The 6,000-nt window shown below is 38.5% G+C and overlaps 1 long non-coding RNA gene across 5 annotated transcripts in view; it reads left to right on the top strand.

Annotated features, from left to right (window-relative positions):
• Positions 1-1,149: 1,149 nt before the first annotated feature.
• The window catches only part of LOC100866718 (uncharacterized), a 271,606-nt gene continuing 266,755 nt past the window's right edge, over positions 1,150-6,000 (top strand). For 4 of the 5 annotated variants that reach the window (XR_015294145.1, XR_015294144.1, XR_015294147.1 and 1 more), the window contains exon 1: positions 1,150-2,072. This is a non-coding gene — a long non-coding RNA (uncharacterized LOC100866718). The remainder of the gene's footprint in view (positions 2,073-6,000) is intronic. The other variant, XR_015294146.1, reaches the window with a different exon arrangement.

Raw genomic sequence — 6,000 nt, 5'->3', positions numbered from 1 at the left:
AGTTTTCGATCGTATAAACGTTATATCATGATCGTATAAATATAAAAATTTTATAATATTTGGGAGGGAAAGAAAACTTTAATCTTATAACTTTCACGAATAATTAAATATTAATTATTTACAGAAATGTTTTAAAATTTTAAAGTTTTAAAATTTTCGATCGTATAAACGTTATATTATATATCGTACGAAAATAAGAATTTTATAATATTCAAGAAAGAAAAAAATTTTAATTTCTATAATTATTAGAATAATTATTAAAGTAATTTTTTAATTATAATTATTATAGAAATTAAATATTAATAATTTATAAAAATGTTTAATACATCGAAATCTTGAAGTTTTCGATCGTATAAACGTTATATCATGATCGTATAAATATAAAAATTTTATAATATTTGGGAGGGAAAGAAAACTTTAATCTTATAATTTTCACGAATAATTAAATATTAATTATTTACAGAAATGTTTAATACATCGAAGTTTTAAAATTTTCGATCGTATAAACGTTATAATATATATCGTACGAAAATAAGAATTTTATAATATTCAAGAAAGAAAAAAATTTTAATTTCTATAATTATTAGAATAATTATTAAAGTAATTTTTTAATTATAATTATTATAGAAATTAAATATTAATAATTTATAAAAATGTTTAATACATCGAAGTTTTAAAATTTTCGATCGTATAAACGTTATAATATATATCGTACGAAAATAAGAATTTTATAATATTCAAGAAAGAAAAAAATTTTAATTTCTATAATTATTAGAATAATTATTAAAGTAATTTTTTAATTATAATTATTATAGAAATTAAATATTAATAATTTATAAAAATGTTTAATACATCGAAGTTTTAAAATTTTCGATCGTATAAACGTTATATTATAATCGTATAAAAATAAGAATTTTATAATTTTATAATATTCGTAGAAAAAAAATTTTTAAATTTTATGATTATTATAGGACGATATTTTTATTCTAATTTGTTAAGAAATTGTTAAATTAAATATATATTATTAATTATTTTGATTTATGTAGTAAGAATATAGAATATACACAGTATAAGAATAATATACGCGACGCGTAGCGTGGATGAGTAGTAGTGGGGACGCGGCGTGGTGGGGCGGTACGGTCGAGCCACGATCAGTTCCATGCTGTGCGCGATACGGTAAACTACGCGGTAGTGTTCGTACTTGTTTTCTATTTGGAAATCGCGTTATTTTACGTTTTTTCGCGATAGTGAAAGTAACATTAATCTGTATAGTGATCCGGTTCGTTATTTAAGTACGGTGGGAAGAAGATTTTTACGTGTCGGACATTTCGGACTAATAAGTGTTCACGCGTCTCTTGTGAAGTGATATGTTAGTGCCGAATATCGCGTTGACAGTGCATCAGATCGCGAATAAACGAAAAATTCACCTTCTGGAAAGAATATTTCGCGTAAAACGCGTCGATCGGATACAAACTTTTCCTGTTTTCGTCCATCGAAGTTACTAATTCGCAGGTGTCAAACATGGACATAACCTGATCTTGACCAACGTAGTAGAAGCTTTATATAATTCTCGAAGATGATTCGTTATTAGAAAAAGAACAGCCAATGAGAGCTCGCGAATTCCGTGAACCAGGAATTTTCTTCCTTTTCCTGTACTACTTTTGGCGGGATGTACCTTGTGTATTATTACGCAGCTAGAAATGTAGTGTGACGCGTGTTTGGCATGTGTTTCGAAAAAAAGTTCGTAGAATCATCGTTTGTGTTGATCGTTTCGTTAACGTATTATCGAAATGTTTGTTGTCTTGCCGCGGGCTGTGGTCAAGTCGAAGCAATTTCAACAGAACCGTGTTTCTCGGAATCGCGTGTGACTGACGCTATGACACGAGGACAATGCTCGGAATTTCGGTTTTGAATTTTGCCTTGACGTGACACGCGTCGACGAGGCCCGATGTAGTGCGCGGATTGCTATGACATTTGGCTTTGACTGAGTGGCTGTTAGAGTGCCGTATCTCTATCATCTCTGGGAATCTGATTTATGTTGCCGTGTACCAAATTTCCTGTGACATCGAACGGTGAGTACACTTTTAAATATTCTATTTTAATGCGCGATCGACACTCGTTCATCATTCGGCGCCATTGCATCTCGTTTATAGTTTCACCTGCTTTTACGGAATCGTAGCCAGCTACAAAGTCGCGCCGCGATTACACGTTTTTTTAACGATCTAATAGCGATTAGATAATTCTATTAAGATCTCAGCAAATGTTTACATAGTAGGGTTTTTTTTTTATTTTTTATTTTTATTTTATCAATTATGTCGAACCTCTAGTATATTTCCGCGAAACTCAAGGCAATCTCTATATACAGGTATAAGCGTATGGATACATAGATATAGATATAAACTCTTCGAGCGATTAGATTATTTTTTTATAAGTTTTATATCTTAATATACAGCGAATATACAGGGTATAAAAAATTCGGTATATATATATATATATATATATATATATATATATATATATATATATCGAATAATTTATTATGCATTATCGATATATAATACAATCATATTTGCAATTATCATTCGATTTTTCGAAAGAGAAAACGAAACGAACAAGAAGGGGATACAATTTTTTATAATCAGTAAAGAATTGTAAAAAAAAAACTTTTATGCGAATACGAAAAGCTAGCTCTAAAAATTCTGCTCGTAAACCACTTCGGGACTTTCTGAACTCGGTGAAAAGGAAAAAAAAAAAAAAAAAAAAAAAAGAAAAGAGAAGAAAGAAACGGAAAAAAGGGAAAAGGAAAAAAAAATATATATAAAGAATCGTATCCCTGAGAAACGAGGAAACGATCAGCGATGCATAAGCGGCTGCCGATACAATCGTGCGCCGGTAGAGAGAAATTGAAATTCTTATCCGAGGCGTGCGCGGCTGAAAGGCTCTCGCGAATCGCATAAAGGCCTCATCAGAACGATCGCTCGAATATCCTCGTTCAAGTCCCGTCGAGGCAAAACGCGAAGAGGATGGTGGAGAGGGCCAAAAACGGGGGAATAAAAATGGGGGTAGGGGGTTGACGGAGGCGCTGGTGGAGGTGGCGTTGGATATAGCTGCGGGTTAGGCATACTGGGAAAGGTGGTGGTTGGTCGGGGGTGGCGAGCATAGAGGGTGGGCAACATAAAAGGCCAGCAACCCCTATTCCACGCAGGCTTCAATTGTTTCGGTTAGGCAGCGTTCATTTGTTTTTCTTTGCGTGTGCTTTTGCACGCTCCTCCGCTCTTCTCTGCTCTCTTCTTTCTCTTTCTCTTTCTTCTTTGCATCCTCTATCACTCCTTACTCTATTACTCCTTTCTCTTCTTCTTCCATTCCTTCACTCGTTGAATCGTCCTCGAGTTCTTCCCGTTTTGCTTAACTTTTCTTTGCTCGTATCTCTCTTCTTCTCGATCCTCTATACCAATTTTTGTTCGTGGATTAAATATAGATCGCCTTTTCCCCGTCGTTGCTCGTTCATCTCGCTCACTCTTGTCGCGCGCTATATTAAAATCGACCATTGTTATCGTAGCCAGAGGGAGGGGGGGGGGGGAGTGATTCGGTAGTGATTTCGGTTTGGAAACGGGGAACTTCATCAGCGGTCTTCAACGCGACCACAAAGATCGCACTCTTCGAAAGCTTTTGAAATAATATACCTCCCGTGAATCCCGTCTTGCACGACCGAATCGAGCACGCAAAACCTGTACACCCACCTGTGACCTGTATTCGCTTTTGAAGACACACGTGGTAATAGATATTGTACGATTTTGTTTTTAATTCTTCTTGTTTATTCTTTCTTCCTTCTTTTTCTTCTTTAATCCTCTATTCTCGATTTCGTTTAATCGAATCTCGAAGACTCATCGAGTCCTTGTTAGTAGATTTCAATTCATTCAAATTGATCCAATTTTCATTGGTCGAAATACGGTTAATTATCCCGGAAGTACTTGGGGGGGAGGGGGGATAGTTTTATAGAACGCAAGGGCGTGGAAAATTTAATATTAGATCTAATCGATGGGATACCTCTTCTATCTTGGAATAGCGCGCGAAGAGAGGCAGATGTTACCGAAATAATTATAATTTACACCTGCCCTGTAATAAACGAAAATTCACTGCGGATAGTCCAATATCTAAACCGATATCGCAGCGTGGGATAGCCGGTGAATTAGGCGGTGTCATCTGCAGGCGTGAAATTTCGGGTGGGTTTAACCGTAACGCCAACAGCTGACAGGATCGACGCGATATCCTATATAATAACCCTATTGGTGAACTATCCCGGTGACGGATCGTCGATCAATTAATCAATAAAATTCGGCTGAATTTCCTATCGGTAAAACGATAGATGTCCACGCGTTTTCTATTCATCGTTAACCGGATCCGTGTAGAGAATTTCCCAAAATTCGTATAGAAATCGAACTATACAGGTATTGGGCCACGTATATTCAACATCTCGATCAACTCTTCGTCGATTATCTCGTCTCCAACTCGAATCGGAGAGGCTAGCACAATTTTATTTCAAGTAAAAAAATCTATATCTCTCGCCGGATAACAAAATTCCAAAATTCTCTCGCGCGGCGACGATTCGCTTTCCTCGACCTAATCTCCGCATCCTTGTGCGGCGACGTGCACCAATAACCGTTATTTCGCTTAATCGTCGTGTCCGTGTAATTGACATTTCAACATAAAGCAGCACTGGATGTCGTCACGTCGTCGTCCCGTTTGACGCGGAGATTTTATTCAAGAACGAACGACTGGTAACGACTCATTAGCCGCGATTCAAGATTCTTGAAGCCGAGAAGAACAAACTCCTTTTCCTTGGTCCATCGTGGCTCCATCCCCTCTCCCCTGTATCGATTCCGCCCATTGGATCCGTGTGTTCCTCGCGGCGCGGCATACGCGAATAAATCGTGGCTTCGTTACACGCGACTCGAAGGCGGCAAACAAATAGGGTTAATTCCACGTGCGCCTGCTAGCCTGAATACGTCGTTTCCGAATGGAGGTAATTCCGGTGACAATGTGGCCTTTGATTTCATAGAACCGCACGGTTGAATGACTACCCTCCCCACCCACCGCCTCCTCCGACCACCCCTCGGTCCCTTCAACTCCGCGAAAACCCTCTTCCATCCTGGTGCAGCGAATATACATATAATAAAGTAAAGTCAGCCACCGCCAGCTCCGGCCAACCCGGCCGAAAGGACTTTATTCAGTAACTAGCGATTCATGCGAAATCGTGAATCCGTTTCTGCCCGGCTTCGCTTCCACCTGCCCCTTCCTTCTCCTGCTTCCTTTTCCGCACCCTTTCACGCAATTCGTTTCTCTCCCTCGGTCGGTGCACCGCGTTCGACGTATTCGTCCTCCTCCTCCTCCTCCTCCTCCTCCTCCTCCTCCTCCTCCTCCTCTTCGTCGTCGTTCTCGTCGCGCCGCGGTGAACGGTGAACTTTCATGATTTCTCTAGCACGCGTAATGACGTATCGATTTAGATTCGAAGGTAGGGAATCGGAAAAATCGATGGGTCTTTTCTGCTTTGCGGATCTTGGATACCATTGAAATAGGGGAGAGGAGGGGAAAGTTACAGAAGCGTTTAATTCGATCGATAGTATATCGAACATTTTGCAAATTGACTATCCCACCCTCGAGTTGTAAAATTTATATAAATCGCGCGTGCGGGACAAACGAGCGAATGCTCTTTCCTTAATGCAGGGAAAAGCGTATCGCGGCGGGTAGCAAATCTACGCATTATGCAGACCGATAAGAGGCGCGTAAATGCGTGCTCGTTTGTCCTTAAAAAGCGAGAGATGTAAAGTGGGGAATCGTGTCTTGATTTTTCTTAAAAATTCAATTCGATTGATTATTCGTCGATAATATTCGATTCGTTTCGAGGAAATGATTCGCGGAGGATTTTCTCCGTGACTTTGGGAAACTTTGGGAACGCGGAGGAATCGCGTGGAGAAGGAGAAGTTGACGTTTCATCCGGTC

The sequence above is a fragment of the Apis florea genome, unplaced genomic scaffold (genome assembly GCF_048593485.1).
Source record: "Apis florea isolate Af1SG1 unplaced genomic scaffold, ASM4859348v1 contig_3587_pilon, whole genome shotgun sequence".
Taxonomy (NCBI): Eukaryota; Metazoa; Arthropoda; class Insecta; order Hymenoptera; family Apidae; genus Apis; species Apis florea.
Note: the sequence above shows the minus strand (reverse complement) of the source record. Positions and strands in the feature narration are given on the sequence as shown.